Source organism: Callospermophilus lateralis, chromosome 6, assembly GCF_048772815.1.
Source record: "Callospermophilus lateralis isolate mCalLat2 chromosome 6, mCalLat2.hap1, whole genome shotgun sequence".
Lineage (NCBI taxonomy): Eukaryota > Metazoa > Chordata > Mammalia > Rodentia > Sciuridae > Callospermophilus > Callospermophilus lateralis.
Genome location: NC_135310.1, coordinates 132,279,638 through 132,297,960, shown reverse-complemented (window position 1 = coordinate 132,297,960; position 18,323 = coordinate 132,279,638). Strand labels below are relative to the sequence as shown.

At 37.3% G+C, this 18,323-nt stretch overlaps 2 non-coding genes across 2 annotated transcripts; one reads left to right on the top strand and one right to left on the bottom strand.

The window, feature by feature from the left end:
• Positions 1 to 432: 432 nt before the first annotated feature.
• Positions 433 to 514, bottom strand: Trnas-gcu (transfer RNA serine (anticodon GCU)). Its single transcript has one exon. It is a non-coding gene; the product is annotated as a tRNA-Ser (tRNA).
• Positions 515 to 14,458: 13,944 nt separating this feature from the next.
• Positions 14,459 to 14,530, top strand: Trnaa-agc (transfer RNA alanine (anticodon AGC)). Its single transcript has one exon. It is a non-coding gene; the product is annotated as a tRNA-Ala (tRNA).
• Positions 14,531 to 18,323: the final 3,793 nt, after the last annotated feature.

Here is an 18,323-nt window from a genome sequence, read left to right as displayed (position 1 = left end):
TCCGTTACAAATACTTGGGTCATTTCTGATGAACCTGCCCAGACACCGTGCTTTGAATATTGCTTTCAGCTTAAAAAAGAATTTAAGTTAAAATGACTAAAAGAAAAACTGATTCTATTTTTTATCAATATTACAAATATTCTGTTGTAATAAGGAAAATGAAAATTAAACACCAATGCCACTTATTACCTACTAGATTAGTAGAGATCCTGAAGTGACCCAAATACCTTGCTGGGGAGAATGAAAGGAACAGTTTCAGAGGAAGAAACAGGATTCTTAAGTTGTTGAGAGACTCAATACTGAGTGAACTACGGCAAAGGTCGGCGAGGCACCGTACTGAATGGTTTGGTGGTGAATGCGGGCTGAATCCACCAAATATAAAGGATACACTGAGTAGAATTACTCGGAAGATTAAAGAAAACCCTCACTCGCCGACGAGGATGGGATTCGAACCCACGCGTGCAGAGCACAATGGATTAGCAGTCCATCGCCTTAACCACTCGGCCACCTCGTCACATGTCATACCACCGGACATCATTTTATTCCTCCTCACAGCTCGTTCTATAGTAATACCTTCAGTCACTCTTTCTCGGGTTTAATTCACCACACCCAGAATCCAGGCATCCTTCATAGCAAGCAAAAGACGGATGAATGACACTTAAAGCGGTTCCCTTACTCGGCACACATCAAACGAACAGGTAAAACAAGTCTGCCTAACTCGACATTCAAACGTAGATCTTTGTTGACTACACGAATGAAGGAACGCAGGATTTCCGTCCCGGTTTGCTGACCCCACTTCACCCAGCCGCGCAGAAGTCTCCCAGAGCTTGGACTCCCTCGGTCGCGGCACTCTGCGGGGGAACAAGTTTCCCTGCCTCCTAGGATTCTTGTTTTCTGGGTAGCCGGCTGGGAATAACGACAACAAAAACATCCCGGTTCTGTGATCTTTCTAAGTTGCTTCTGAAATTTGCTGACCCAGCTAGGAGACGCCTTCTTTCTTCTCTTGGGATTGATCCGTCTGCCACACGCGCGTACAACAATAGGTGAAATCCTGAATGGGAAAAAAGAAAAACGCAGAGCCCTGATGGCGCCCTTTTAGTTCTAAAGTAGGTTGGAATCTTAGGGCATAAAATGATTTAGTGTGGGCTACCTCTGTTAGGTCGGTGGTGGCGACCTGGTGGTGACTTAGAACAAAGCAGCCAGCGCAGGAAAGGAACTTCAATCAGGTGCCGGCGGAAACGCCAGTCAATCAGCCAGATCTCCTAACACCTGTCAATCAGCAGGACCCCCAGGCCAATCCTGGAGTTCAGCCAACTCCCCTGACCAACTCCAAAGGGACAAGAGACCCTAAAAACACTTTTTCCTGTCCCAAGCCTTTCCTTTCCTGCTGTAAGCCCCATAAAAGTCCAGTCCGGTGGAGCTTCCTCCCAGTTGTCCTCAGACCCTTCCCCTGTCCCCTCTGTGGGTCTGATAGGGTTCCCTCAGGGAGTGATATCTCAATAAAGCCTCCTTCAGGGGCCCTTTTAAATCTGCCTCCTTAGGTCGCTGCCCGCCTTGCCTGATCTGACAACCACCAACACTCAGAAGGGCGGGAGTCATAACTGTGACTCTGTCCCATTCACCATGTGACCTAGGGCAGGTCACTTCACAAACTCCATCCCCAGGCACTTCTGCTCCACACTTTTTGTCTTTCCAGGAGGAAGCTTAAACTTGACGATTTAGCTTGAGAACTGAGAAACCCTTTCCACTCACTGTCTGATTTTCTGTATTTGGTGAAATCTTTGGAGAGAATCTTGCCAACATGGGGTTGCTTTGTCCTTCCTATTTTGTTCTCAGCTTTGATGAGGAGAGCCGATCTTCTCTCCCCCTCAACTTCCTCTATTGAATGTCATATACTCGTTGTCAGCATACAATTATCCAGCATGGGAAACCCACCTTCAATCCCTGGGATAGAGGACTAAGGATTTGCTCACTTACCGAGTAAACAATCATATTTTCCTTTGAATGAGGTCAATTGTTATGATTTTCCTCAACGCTTGAATTAGTACTACCAATCTGCTATTTAAATCACTTAATGCTTCATTTCTGTTGTCCCTCTTTCAGGATTCCAGAGAATCATAATTTTATACCAATGACTTCTGAATTATTTCTCAATACAAACTTGATAGACTTGCTAAACAAGATTTTATTTAAATAACTTATTCTCCAATTAGAGGGCAAGGGTGATATTTCTTACTCATTGCAGTACACCCAGTACATCAGCACATAATAGGTATACAACTGTTGTTGAATAAAAGCATAAATATTGAATAAAAATCTAGATTTTTTTTTAAATAAAAGAACTACCAAAAAAATGTACTCAGAAAAACTATTTTCAACTGTTAAATTTCTTGAACCAGTAATGTTTATTAGGTTATTGATTGGGTTAAGTGAATGTGTAAAGTACTTTTAAGACTCCTGGCATAGAGTGGAGATATAGCTGAGGTGATAGAGTGCTTGCCTAGCATGCACAAGGCCCTAGGGTTCAAACCCTAGCACCACCAAAAATAAATAAATACATAAATAAATAAATAAATACCTGGCACTTTTCAGTCACTACTTATGTCTTTTGCATTATCATCATCATCATCATCCATAAGAAAAGACAATCCAGTGGAGTGGGGGAAAGACTAAGGAACCTAATCTGGCAGTCTGCAGAAGTAGACAATGAATACCTGGGGGAGGAAAGTTAAGCTGTAATTATCTAGTTGCAGGAGACTCAGCAAAGAGTAGCTTGAGAGTTAAAAATTCCATTTGTTCCTGAGTTTTATGTCTTAAGAGCTCTACCATATTCTCACTGTGTCCATTAGAGAAAAATTCTCCCATGTTTTCACATTCCACCTCTGAAATGTTACACCACCTCAACACCACAACACTGAGGACCAAGGCTCCAACACATGAACTCTTGAAGAACAAGTCATTTCCAAACCATAGCAGTAGCCTAGGAGAAGTACGAATGTCATATAGCCTATGTGTTTAGTGGGCTATACCATCTACATTTGTATAAGCAGACTCTATGATATTCACACAACAATAAAATTACTTACACATTTCTTGGAATGTATCTCCATCCCTAAACATGTGACGTGACTGTAATAAAAACTGGATCAATCACAACATACATATAATGGAACACAAGAAGTAGGATAAAGAAACACAAGAATCAGAGAACACCAAGCAAGATCAATATCAACAAACATATAGACTCCAATACAGCATGTTCAAACTGGAGAAAATAAAATACAAAAATCTTGAAAGAAACCAGAGAATAAAAATATCTTACTTGCAGAATAATTAGGATAAGAATCACATTGGACTTAGTTCTCTTCAGAAATCATGCAAGGAATAACAATGGAGTGAAATATTTAAACTAATGAAAGAAAAAAATGTGTCTAATAAAATTTTTCTTCAGAACTGACAAGAAATGCATACTTTCTCAGGCAAACATTGAGGGAATTTTTCACTAGTAGACCTACTTTGCAAAAAAAAAAAATGTTAAATAGAAATTCTTCAGAGAGGAGGAAAATTACATAGTTCAGAAACTCAGGTCTACATAAAGACATGAAAAGATTTAGAAAAGGAATAAATAAACTGGGCACAGTTATGCATGCCTGCAATCTTGCTACTTGGGAGACAAAGGCAAGAAGACTGCAAGTCTGAGACCAGCCTGAGCAACTATAAAAATAAAAATACAAAATACAAAATAAAAAAATAAAAAGGGCTGGAGAAGTAACTCAGTTCATGAGGCTCTGGGTTCAATTCCCAATTCCAAGAAAATAAAAAAGGAATAAATAAAAATAAAATAAAAATATTTTTCTTAATCTCAATTGATCTCACAAATAATACTTTGTTCAAAAGTAATAACAGGGGCTGGGGATGTGGCTCAAGCGGTAGCACGCTCACTTGGCATGCCCGGGTTGGACCCTTAGCACCACATATGGTTCGGGTTCGACCCTTAGCACCACATATGTGGCCTGGGTTCGACCCTTAGCACCACATACAAACAAAGATGTTGTGTCCGCCAAATAAAAAATAAATATTAAAAATTCTCTTTCTCTCTCTCTCTCAAAAAAAAAAAAACACTTAAAAAAAAGTAATAACAGTAGTAACAAGAGTGTAGTGTACTTGGTTATTTTTGCTTATGGATAGAAGTGAATGACAGCAAAGTTATAAGGGATGGGAATGAGAAATTAGGAATACTTTGTTATAACATTGTTGTACTATCTGAAAGTAAAATTCAATCAGAATTTTAAGTGTACCTTCCAAACACTATGGGAGCCACTAAAAGTTTTTAATATATTAAAACAGAACAATGCTTTTTGTGTAATCGGGCCTGGGATTGTGGTTCAGTGATAGAGTGCTTGCCTAGCATGCATGAAGCACTGAGTTCGATTCCTAATACCACATAAAAATAAACAAAATAAAGGTATTGTGTCTATCTACACAATTAAAAAAAGAAAAATGCAATCACTTAAAATGCTCAGTGAAAGCCAGAAAAAGAGATGAAGATAAGGGCAACAAAGAACCAAGTTCAGCAAACAGAAAACAATTACAAATAGGTGTGATTTTAATTTTATTCTACTAATAATCACTTTAAGTGAGGACAGTCTAAATATACCAAGTAATTAACACAAGATTGTCAAAGTGATTTAAAAGACTTTTTATATGTTGTCTATAAGAAAATCACATTAAATATATAGACAAATAGATAAACAGTAAGGAATGAAAAAAAAATTAATCATGATAATGCCAATCCAAATAAATCTTGAATTGCTATATTAATTTTAGACAAAGCAAATTTCAAAGCAAGGGAAAGTAGCAGGGAATGTGTTAAAGGAATGGAAAGAAAAAACACACTCCAGAAGGAAATATTTTCAAAATACTTTTCTGATAAAAGAATGTTATCCCAAATATATAAAGAATTGTTAAAACTTCAACAATAAGAAAAGAACAACCTAATGACAATCTAAGCAAAAGATTTGGACCCTTCCCCAATGATGTACAGATGGCAACTAAACTTTGAAAAAGATGCTAAGCATTAAATAACACTAGGGAATTGAAAATTAAAACAATAATATGATACCACTACACACCTATTAGAATAATCGAAATGAACTTTTTTTTTTCTGCTCAGAAAGAAAAAATGGTGCAGCTATTTTGCAAGATAGTTTGGCAGTTTTTAAAAAATAACACTAAACATTTTCACCAAACAATTTGGCAATTTCAATCCTTGGCATTTACCCAAATGAGTTGAAAATATGTTTACACAAAAACCTGCACATGTATATTTATGGCAACTTTATTCATATCAGCAAAAAAATGGAAGCAAAAAAGATGTACTTTGGTAGGTGAATGGATTAAATCAATTGTCAAACAACTAAGTGAAGAATATTATTCAGTGCTAAAAAGAAATGACCTATCAAACCATGAAAAGTCATGAAGGAAACCTAAAAAATTACGTAGAGAAATATGCCAGTGTGAAAATGTTATTGTGTGATTCCAAATAGATGATCCTAGAAAAGGCAAAACTATAGAGGCTGAAAATATCAGTACTTGCCAGAGTTGGCAATGGACTGAGCAAAAAAGGATTTGGGGAATGGATAAATTAGTCTTTTCGTTGCTATAATGGTGTGTACATTTCATTTGTCAATAAATACCCATAGCATGCACAACTCTCAGAACAAACCATAATGTAAACTGTAAACTTCGAATAAAAATCATATGTCAATGTAAGTTCATTGATTCTTCCAATGTATAATTTGGTGGGACATTATGATGTTGAATGTTGTGCATGTGGGCAGACAGGGTGTACAGGGGAGCTCTCTTTACTTTCTGTACAATATTGCTGTGAACCTAAAACTGCTCTAAAAAATAAATCTATTAAATAATATTGTAAACAAAAATTGATTGTTTTCTTCCAATACATCAAAAATATATTTTATTCTTTCCTGGATTTTATCATGAAATTAATGTTAATTAATATGGTGGCTAACATTCTAATTGCTCTTTTTTTGCTGAAGACATATCTGTGGCTGATTTTAGTCCTCTTGTTTGCTATAACAGTTTCTGTGTGAAGTATGTAATTATAGTTTTTTTTTTGTTTGTTTGCTTGTTTGGTACCTGGAATTGAACCTAGGGGCACTTGACCACTGAACCACATCCCCAGCTCTTTTTTATATTTTATTTAGAGGCAGGGTCTCACTGAGTTGCCTAGGGGCTTGCTAAATTGCAGAGGCTGGCTTTGAACTCAAAATCCTACTGTCTAAGAATCCCAAACCACTAGGTTACAGGCATGTACCACATCACCAGGCTTATAGTTTTTTTTTCTTGCTAGTGAAATTCAGTACTTTTTGAATCTATGGATGAAATTTTTTCTCAATTTCTGATAAATTCCTTGCTATTATATCATATATATATATATATATATATATATACATTTTAATATTTATTTTTTAGTACTTGGCGGACACATCTTTGTTTTGTATGTGGTGCTGAGGATCGAACCCAGGCCGCACGCATGCCAGGTGAACGCGCTACCGCTGTGAGCCACATCCCCAGCCCCGCTATTATATCTTAAAGTATTATCTCACCTACATTTTTTTACTCTTCTTTTATTCCTGGGTTCTAATTACATATACTTCAGAATTTCTCACCTGATCCTCTATTTCTATTAAGTTTTTTTTTTTTATCAGTTTTTTGTGGCTGTGTAACAAAGTATCTTAAAATTCAGTAGATTAAAGCAACAATAATTTCTTTGCTCAGAAGTTTATGGGGTTGGCAATGTGGGAAGAGCTCAGCTGAAATATATCATCTCTTCTCTTTGTGAAGTTAACTGGGTTTACTGATTGATTTGTAGTGAGTTGGAGGTTGGCTGGGACTGACCACTCCTGGGCCTCAGTCATATATCTTACAGTCGATAGAGACTGTTTCCTAAGGTTCATGACTTTTTCCTCCATGTGATATCCCCAGCAGAATTGCTAACTTTCTTACATAGTAATGCTGTACCAAGAAGGCAAGAGTTGAAGCCACTTGAGATCTGTGCTTGGAAGTAGCACAATATCACTTCCTCTATGTCCCTTTGGTCAAAACAGGTTGCAAGGGCAGTTCAAATTCCAGGATTAGGGGAACAATCCATATGGGAGGATATACAAATAATTTATAGTCATATTCATCTAAATTTATTAAAAATGTTTGTTGTATTCTAGATTAATGTTTTAGTTTTAGCTTTCAGTTTAATAATTTTTTTCAGCTGTAGCTAAAATGCTAGTTTGCCCCATATTAAGAATTTTTTATCTTTACTTTTGAGGTTTATTTCTTGAGACTAAATTTTTACATAATCTTACTCACTCTTTTTGCGTACTTTGTAATCATATCCTTAATTTACTGACATATTTCCTACTTAGCTCTTCTATATTTTATATCCATATTTTGTTTATTTTTATGTGGTGGCAGGGATTGAACCCAGTACCTCACACTAGCTAGGTAAATGCTCTACCACTGAGCCACAAACCCAACCTTATATTTTGAATCTTAAATATCTGTAGGTCTAAACATGACTTTTTTGTGTATCTGCTATTTCTCAAATGTAGTAGTTTATTTTCTTGTGTCTGTATTTGCCGCAGTCTCTGGCTGGGCACAAATCACGAGTCTCCACACAGCTTGTAGATTCAAACAGCAATTCTTTATTCCCGAACTCACATCGGCCTTCTACAAACACGCTCTGGGGGAATCCACGTTCTCTGCCCAAATCCACACTCTGCCCAAATCCACTACTCTGCCCAAATCCACTCTGCCCAAATCCTTTACTCCACTGGGCTTCTGTCTCCCGAAATATACTGTCTGACCCTAAGAACTCAAGAGGAACTCAGCAGCAGGATACGCCCTATTCTAAAGGGGGAACACCCTAATCTCCTATTATGCTAAACCACCCTATTCTAAAGGGGGAACACCCTAAACACGGATCCTGCCCTGGTCCTTGAGCAAGGTCACCTTACATGCAATGTCCTGCAAAATGTCCTATTTCCATGAGTCCTTCCACTAAAGAAACATGGGGGTACGCTGGCAAGGAAATTGTCATACCTACTTGGCTGATGGCTCCCAGCATGTATTGATCTTTATTGTGACTTTATTTGTGATCTTAATATGAGGGAATCTTGCAGGCCTAACTTGGGGAAGTGTTTTTTTGTTTGTTTGTTTTTCCAAACAGGATTTATTTTAGCCCCTGCTGAAAACTCTAGGACAAAGTTGACCATGAATCATTTCTGTCTCACTACAGGTTTGGGGCTATATAAGAGTGTCAGGCTCAGCTCCTAGGCCTCATCTGCTATTATGATATTAAATTTTTGTGCTCATAGTGGTATTTCTGTTAGAATCTGGATTCAGGGTCTGCTCCTCTGCTAGCCAAAGTTGACCTCCTGCATTTCTTGCTTCCAATTGCTCCAGTTCCAAAGAATTTTCAGCAGTGTTGCCACATCGATAACTTTGGCTCTTGATCACTCTGACCTTAGCTTCAGGTGTTCCTAAATCACTATAGAGGCCTGGACATTGTTTTGTTTTCAATGACATCTAAAGAATTCTCTTACCCCTTATGAGACTAGAAATGTGTTCTATATAGAAACTAATTGCTGGGGAGTAGGAAGGGCCACTAGAGTTTCTAGACAGTCATAACTGGTTAAAAAAAAAAAAAAATTTAAAAACAAGAGCCAAAAGAACAAATGACTGAAAATGCATAATCTTGTCATGAAAAGTGATGGGTTTTGTCTTAGTTCATTTCTAATACCTTAGACTGGATAATTTATAAAGAAAATAAATTTATTTGACCCATAGATCTGGAGACCAGGAAATCAAAGGGCTTATTGGTGCCATCTGTTTGGTATCTAATGAGGGCCTTCTGGCTATATTATAATATGGTAGAGGATATCACAAGGAGAAACTGAGTAAGGGTGTTAACTCAGATCTCTCTTTCTCTTATAAAATCATTAATGTATCATGGAAGTCCCACTCTCCTGCCTTCCTTTAGTACTAATTACCTGTCAAAAGCCCCACATTCAAATTGCATTAACATATGAATTAGAGGATTAAGTTTCCAACACAGGAACTTCGGGAGGGACACATTCCAATCATAACAGTTTTCACTAAACAAAGAATATCAGAAATGAAATTAGAACAATGGGCTTAGAGAAGATTTTTGTAACTAAAACTTACAAGAAATTAATAAACGCTACATAAAAAGACCTCTTACAAAAAAATAGCAAACAATAATCTAAAAATACCATCAGAAAAATAAAGAAACACAAAAGAAAACGAGCCAAGGAAAACTCAGATAAGGTATGCCTAAATAGTTTACAATATGAAGGCATGTTGAATCTCACTAGAAGTAAGAAAAAAGAAAATTAAAGATGTTGGGAAATTTAACTTGGGTGCACTGCTGGCAATAGAGAAATTATTGTGGCTGTACAACAATTAATGTTGCCATACTTTGTGCAATGAAGTATGTATACTAGTTTCATATGATTGCTGTAACAAATTAACATAAGCTTGGACACTTAAAACTATATGCATATTTATTCTTTTACAGTTTTAAAGGTCAGAAATCCAAAAACAATCTCATGAAAGCAAAAATCTAGGTTTTACTGGGGCCACACTCCCTCCAGAAGTATAGTGAAGAATCTGCTTCTTTGGCTTTTCCAGTTCTGAGAGCTGTGTTGATTGCATCCCTGGTTAGTGGTTGTTTTCTCCATCTTCAAAGTCAGCAGTGCAGCATCTAGCTTCAATCCACATGAAAGGTGAGTGACTCACCAGAGACAGAGATTCAACCAAGAGATTTTATTGGGGGTCTGCCCAAAGGAGAGGCAGAAAGCAGAGAAAGGAGAGGAGGGGGCAGAGAGAGAGAAAGGGTAGAGAGAGGAGAGAAAGAAGAGGAAGAGGGCAGAGAGATAGAAGAGAGTGTGTGCTTACAAGCTTGGCTTAAGAAGGGTTGCATAGGGGATGTGGCGGGTGCTGATTGGCTGGGTGACTCAGGAACAGGGAGCGGACCCTGTGTCCTGTGGGGATTGGGAGGAAACCTTTGAATTTGGCGCTCTTGGCTTGGAGCCCTTTGGAGAGGAGGGGAAGGGGTAAGGGATTTCATGATGTTCTCCTGAGAAGGGGGAGTCTCCTACACACGTTACCTTTTGCTCTACTTCTCTCTTACGAAGACACGTGTGAATATGTTTAAGGCACATCTGGTCAGTATAATTTTCCTATCTCAAAATCATTGACTTAATCACATCTATGCTTTCTTTTACCACATGTTCCAGGGATTAGCACCTGGATATCTTTGGGGGCCATTATTTCACTTACCAAAGTATGTAAATTTTTGGACCCAGTAATATAAGTCCTAGGTATACCTCTCATTGAAATTTTCCCTCAGATTGTTAGGGGAAACTTTACTTTGATGCTTACTGTAAAAAGGCACAATGTATATTTTTAAACTCTTAAATCTGGTCCTTAGCCCTATTGTCAGTCAACTTTCTGTCATTAGAACACAATACCTGAGATGATCAACTTATAGAGTTAAGATTTATTTTGTCTCAATGTTTGGGAGGTCCAGTCCATAATCAATTGACCTTGTTTCAGGTCTGTAGCAAGGCAAGAGGGCAAGACTAGAGCACAAGACACATAGAACTGCTCAACTAATAGCCAGGAAATAAAAAAGAAGAAGAGGAAGAGCCTACTGCTCCATAATCCCCTTCAAGGACATATGCCAATTCCCTAAGGAGCTCCTACTTCCACTCACTTTTCAAAGGTTCTACTACCTCCCAGTATCACCACAAACTGAAGATCAAGCATTTAGCACATGAGCCTTTGGAGTACAATCAAGATCCAAACTATAGAAGCCTTCTTCTTTTCTCTTATCTCTTTTCATTTTAAATATTACTCATTTGTATTGAAAAACAAAAACAAAAACCCAGAATATCTAGGCTAAGCATTGCCACTAATTTTGATTTTCAATCCTTTCTGAGTGTTGTTTTTCCATTCTCGTATCTTCTTCCTTCCTACTTTTGCTTATCAGTAAAGAGCAAGTTTTACCTGCTTTTATAGGCTAAAAGATGCTTTTGTTTGTTTTTTTTCACAAGGAATTTCTCATATTTTAGTTATTCAAGAGCAGTGAGCTTGTTGCCCTAATAGCGTTTGTAAAGGAAAAGTGTTTAGAGAACATTTTTTTCTGTAAGAGAACTCATTTTAAAAAGGGACCATTTATTTCCATATGGTTCTCCTTCCACTGTCAGAGATCCCTGTGGGCAGATATTTCAGTTTCTGAGCTGGAAAAGATGTGCCAATCAAAAGGATATGTGTGGATTCTTCCGAGTTAAGAAGCCCCAATTTAATACAAACAATAAAAGTAAAAATAGCCACTGAATAATAAAGATACTTCATGCCAGGCCCCAAGCAAAGCAACTTGTGTACATTTCTTCTATAAACCTCACAACAATCCTGAAAATAGGTATTATTGTTTACAGTTCAATGTGAAGAAATTGAGATTTTAAGAAATTAAATAATTTGTCCAATCTAGAAAACTAAGAAGTCTCCAAGGCCATTTTAACCCCAAATGTGGCAAACTTAAGTATGTATAAACAAGTTTAAAACATTGCCTCCCTTTTTATCCTAGACCAATGTTCTCTATTGCAAAACCCAAATAGTGCTTGCTCCAAAGAAATATTTAACACTGGGTTTTATTGAAATTTCTTTACCATAAAGTAAAATTGCTCAGCACAGCTCTAGGCAGGGGAAAAGTTATCCCTTTTGCTCCTGAGTTCTCTTTTGTGTGTCCTTAAAAACTTACTGAGTACAGAATTTAAAATGAATAGAAATTGCAAAGGGGAATAAGCATATTTTATAGAATATTACTTGTTGCAGAGTGTGGAATAGAAATTAGGCCTATCAATACTGGTTCTGATGGTGGTATTTAGCATCTTCAAGATGAGGAGATAGCATTTTTTCCTTTTCTTTTAGTTGTAGATGGACAATATACCTTTATTTTATTTATTTATTTTTATTAGATGCTGAGGATTGAACCCAGTGCTTCACACATGCTAGGCAAGAACTCTACCACTGAGCTACAACCCTAGCCCTAGCAATTGGTTTTGAGAGCATTTTAGGAGGAGGCAATTAAAATAAAAAGGAACCAGATATCATTCTTCATTACTTTTTCTTTTCCTGAAGGACAGAACAGAAAGAAAAGAAAGGGAGAAAAGAAAAATACGCACTAATGTAAAAGCACTACAATGAGTTAGATCACAATTTTCTACTATTTGAAAGTACAAACTTCTTTAGACATACATCTGTTCCTTGGTCTCTGAGGGATATTAGCTCCAGGAGCACTATCAAGAGTAAAATCCATTGATATTCAAGTCCTTTTATTAAAAAATTTTTTGCATAAAACCCAAGATGCACATCCTCCCATATTTTTTTTTCTCCCATATACAGACACAATTTTTCTCTAATATATATTCAATGCACTGTTGAGTCCATGGATACAGAACCCATGGATATGGAAAGTTGGCTATATTTATATTTGTGGAGGAAAAAGGACTCGCCCTTACTCCTACTTGTTTTGAAAAGGATGTACCAGGCCAGGGGGAAAAAAAAAATCAGCTGGGGAAAAATAATTCCCAGCCCAAATTCTCACCCTGATTACTCTCATCTATATGTGCTTGTAGGAGGCCCCATGTTAGTTGTGTACTTACTGGACATGACAATAGACACAGCCTAGGAGAAAGTAAAGTAAAAAAGTACACAAATAATGGGGGCATTTCAAATAGCAAAACTGCTTTGAAGGGACATTAGTCAAATATAAGACTACTTGAGCACCAAAATATTTATGTATAGAAATCAATCATAAACTATTAAAAATAGGAATCCATACAAATGACAAATTGATAAACGAAGAAATATATGAAAAAGAAACTGGAACTCATGCTTAGAGCAACAAACCAACCTAGCAAGAAAGATGGAATTGGAAGATGAACCATCATTGGTTTGGACAGTGATATTAAATGTAGGGAAAAATTTTGATGGGGAGTAGGATATTTGCAATCTTAAATGGTCTCCTCATATAGCAGTGATCAAAATTAACTCCACCTATGAGGGACAGGCAGATTTCCCCTGCTTTCAGCTATTATACTGCAAAAAGTACACAAAATTATTTACAGAGTATTCCAGTGGGGAATGCATAACCTGAGCCTAATTAAAAAAAAAAAAAATCAAACTTAAAATGAAAGATAATATATTAAAAACAGGAAATAGAAATAATATTTTCCAATGACATCTCAATGTCATTAAAGACAAAGATAAGTTCTAGATTAAGGACAACTAAAAAGACTGGACAATTAAATGCAATACGAAGTCCTACACTAGATCCAGCACTTCAGAGGGAAATCAGGTTAATTGGTGAACTTGGAATGCTGACTACAGATTAAATACAGTTACTGTACCAAAGTTACATTTACAAAACTTCATAATAGTATTGTGTGGAGACAGAGAGCAAGTAAATGATAAAGCAAATGAGGTAAAATACCAACAATAGCTAAATATGAGTAAAAAGCATATTCATACATTTATGCTATTTTTAAAAAAACTTTTTAGTAAATCTGAAATTGTTTCAAAGAGAGAGAATGAGAAATTTTGCTCCAAGTGCCCCAAAAGCCAACGGCTGTGAATTTAGGCGGGCCAAGCCTGCTCTTCAAAATACAGAAAAAGTTTTCCACAGAAAATCTAAGGAGCCAGTAATTCTTCATAGCTTCCGGGTTCTCTAAGGACTGGTTGCCTGGAAATAGAAGTCAACCCTGCCCTAATCTGATCAGCAAACGTTCACTTTTAACATCCGCTTCCCAACCCGCCCACGCTAGTTCGGTTTAGCAACCAACCAACCAGGTTTTTGCAGGAAGTAAAGGCAGCTCCGGACGTAATGTCCCTCACTGGGCTGCAAGTTTCTAGTTGGTCCAGTGATTGATTCCGGACATCTTGAGTTTATAGGGACATATCCTGCTGTCACCATGGAACGTGAAGTATACACTGTGGCTTCTGAATACCGAGACGATTTGAAGGTCTTTGTTCCGAGATGGACAGTGCTCGGTGCCGGGATTGGAGCGCGGTAAACTAGGTCCCCTTTGCAGTCACCCCAGCACAGCTACCTATTTTGGCCTCTAGGGGCCTTAAAGTTGGACCCGAGGAAGTAACAACATTGTTTCCTTTCAGACTCCTTCCTTTGGAATCTCATTTTGTTGTTTTCTTCAGATGCTGCTGTATAGAAACCAGCTCCACTCTTCATAAATGGGATAGTTTTTTTTCACGTTTCCCCCGCAATTTATCAAAATCTTTTAGAGATAAAGATATAATGATTATAAATTATAAAAGGACTCCCAGCACCTTGCCAGCTGGGGGTGTAGCTCAGTGGTAGAGCGCGTGCTTAGCATGCACGAGGTCCTGGGTTCAATCCCCAGCACCTCCACTGTCTTTGAAGCGCTTAGGTTTCTGATCAAAGTGCTTACCATTTCACTTCTGTTGAACAGTATCTCGTGTTCTTTCATAACTGCCTGTGTTTTTTTGTGGTATCCAGGAATGTCCTGGACCCTATGTAACATACTTTTGCAAATTAGTTAATTTGGCCTGGTTTCTTTGGTTTCCAAACTAGAGATAATGCTGGACGGCAGAAAGGGAAAAAGATAAAATAACAGATCCATAGTGTCATTCACTTTTAAAATTTTATTCTGAAGCATTCTTGGAGCAAAGAACACCTTGTAAGTGTACAAGAAAAAATGAACAAAAACTAAAACCTTACTATTTATTTCTTTTGAGCTCTTGACCACTTCATAGGTTACATTTTCTCAAATGGATGGATATGTAAGCAATGGTCCTGTTATTACTATGGAGTAGAAAACATAAGAAAGACAATACAGTGTTGCCAGTCATAACAAGCAGCGGGAGCCAAGCCGAAACTGAATGATACAGATAAGACTGGATGAATGAATTCAGAACTATAGTCACTTTGCTGAAATAACAGTGGGAGTGTGACAGACCAAAGCTTCTGAATAGGTTTTTTTTTTTTTTTTTAATTTTTAAATTTCTCATTCAAGAACATTTCAATCAAAATAAATGACATTTATTTGGGGCTCATTTTAGAAATAACTTGACTAAGTACTACTGCTCCCCCAAACAAACAAGTATCCCACAACATTTTTATGTGTTAACCAATCCAGAAATCAAAGCTGATTTGTCTAGGACAGAGCTAATCTAAAATATTGTAAGATTTTGGTATTGGGAATTGAGCCCATGGAGCTACATCCCCAGTCCCCTTTTTAAATTTTTTTCTCCATACTTTTTATTTTGAGACAGGATATACCTTAAGTTGCTAAAGATCTTGCTAAATGCTGTCCTTGAACTTGTGATCATTCTGTTCTGGCCTCCCCAGTATCTGAGCGGGGATTACAGGTGTCGTACTACTGTACCAGAGTTTTTGTGAGTTTTTTTTTTAAATAAATTCTTTGTAATATATATTGCTCAGAGGTTGTTTCTGCTTTGTGGTACTAGGGTTCCAGCCCAGAGCCTGGTAAACAAAATCACTCTACCACTAAGCCGTATATTCCCAGTCCTTTTTAAAATTTTTATTTTGAAACTACATATTACTAAATTGCCCAGGATGGTCTGGAACCTGGAACCCACTTCAGCTTCCTGGGTAGAACTAAGCTGGGATTATAGTATGTGCCACTGCACCTGGCTGTTCATAGATTTTTATGGTGTGCTCTACCTATTTAAGTCTCCTTAAGGTATTTTATGACCAAATAGATTAAAATAATTTTCATAACAAGATAAGGATATCTGTTATCTTCACTACTACTTTGTGTTGTATTGGAGGTTTTAGCCAAAGCATTTGAACATGAAAAAGACCATTTCCTTTAGGTAAATTCACATGGTTAAAAAGTGAGGCAGCCACACATCATGTGTTCCTTGATGAAGTAAAATAGAACAAATCCAGGATCACCAATGAAATATTTGTGATAAAAAAAGTAACTTTAGGGCTGGGGTTGTGGCTCAGCAGTAGAGTGCTTGCCTAGCACATGTGAGGCCCTAGGTTTGATCCTCAGCACCACATAAAAATAAAGAGAGTGAGAGAGAGAGAGAGAGAGAGAGAGAGAGAGAGAAACTTACATTAAAAAATATGAAACCATTTGTTTATGACATATGTTGGAAATACAGGAATATATTTAATAACACCATCAGGATGCAATCAGCCAAATCCAGAATATGGAAAATTCTCTTGGACAAACTGAACCTCAAAAAGTAAATAGCATGGGAAAAAAAAAAAGGTGAAACTGATATAGTTTAAGTGACATGTAAGGAGAATGACAGACAAACATGACATGGTTGATTTTTTTTTTTTTTTTTTTTTTTTTTTTTTTTGTGGTGCTGAGGATTGAACCCAGGGCCTTATAAATGTGGACCAAGCTATTTCCCTAGCCCATGATTAAGTCTTGATTTAAATAAAATAGGGAAAGGAACAATTGAACAGGAACTGAGCATTAGATTAAGGAAGTTTTGTTCATGTGTTGTGATATTAATGTGATAGTATTAAAAATGTTTATGATTATAAGTTAACATTAATTTATGGATGAAATTTATATTAACTTAAATAATATTAACTTAAAGAGTGGGTTCAAGTAGCCACAGGATAAGGCCTGGTCCCATAAGACTGCTTCCCACTTCAGATGTCATTTTCCAGTCTCAAGTTGTGACCGATGCTTCTGGCCAATCAACTATAAATTGTGTGTTCCCATGACCCACTGCTCAGGTTGGATTAATTTGCTAGAGTGGGTCACAGAGCACAGGGAAACACTTTCCTTACATTTATCTATTTATTATATAAAGGATGTTACAAGGGATAGAGATGAATAGTCAGAATAAGAAATGCATAGAGCTAGGGATGGGGAGGGGCACAGAATTTCCATGCCCTCTCCTGCTATTCACCCTCTGCATCTCCACATGTTCAGTAATCCAGAAACCTCTGAACTCTGTCCTTTTGGATTTTTAAGGCTTTATTTTGTAGGCATCATTGATTAAATCATTAGCTATTTATGATCAATTCAACATTCAGACCCTTGCTGAACTCCCCAGAAGCTAGGAAGTGAGCCTGAAATTTCCAAGATTCTAATCATATGGTTGGTTCCCTTGGCAACCAGCCTCCATCCTGAGAAAGATTCTCCTAGCGCCCCATCTACAGAGGTTTCATCAGCTCTACTGGGGATATATATCTTATTTTGCTATTATATTTTATTATTTCACAATATCATAGTGGTAGATCCTTAACATACCATGCATTCATTAGAAACAATGAATAAGATATACACATGGCAAAACACCATGTTTAAAGGCAAAGAAATACATTGATTCATATAAGTGGGCTGGAAGTAGATAAAATTAAAACATATTCACAAAGTAATATGTCACAAGAAAACATATACATAAAATGATGTATTAAACACATTCAAATTATTGCATATGGTGGTAGGAGTCTGAGACAAGAAAGGGAAAGTGGGATTAAAAAAGGAACATATGTATGTAGTTAACTCCAGGCAAATAATGTCAGAATTGGATTGAAATATAGAGCACCCAGTGTTCTCATCAGTAGGGAAAAACCCACACACATCTAGGTTACCAAAGGTGTAGTCTTCTGTGTTGTATTCACTGTTAGAGAAGGAAGTTACTTTTCCTCTACATCTCAATCACATTGTACCTTCAGGGATAGGCAATAGAATGCCTCCAATTCCCTTTAAATATGATGAAAGTTGCAATAAAAATCTTTCAACATGTCCCTGTGCAGATATGTGTAAGAATTTTCTTAGAATTCCCATATTCATAGGAGGATAGTGGCTTGGTGTCACAGATTAGATTCTCTGGAAAGCAGACCTGGAGGTGGACTTGAATGTGCAGGATGTTTATCAAGAAGTAACTTCAGGATCCACATCTATGGAAAGCAGGGAGCAGTCACAAACTGAGAAGAGGAAGATGTCAAGCTAGGGTGCAAGCCTGGCAGCCTCAACAAACACCATGGGGATTTCTGAAGCTAAAACTACCCATCTGAGTCTCTTTGGGGCCTTCTCACTGCTCCTTGAGTCATTTGATGTGGGTTGCCTTGAAAGCTAAGGCAATGCCTGAAGGCCCTGACAGCTGCAGGTTGCTGAGGCAACAAGTCCTTCCTTAATGAGAATCTGAGTGGGCACTTTTTGTTCACTGCAGTTGGTCATGGA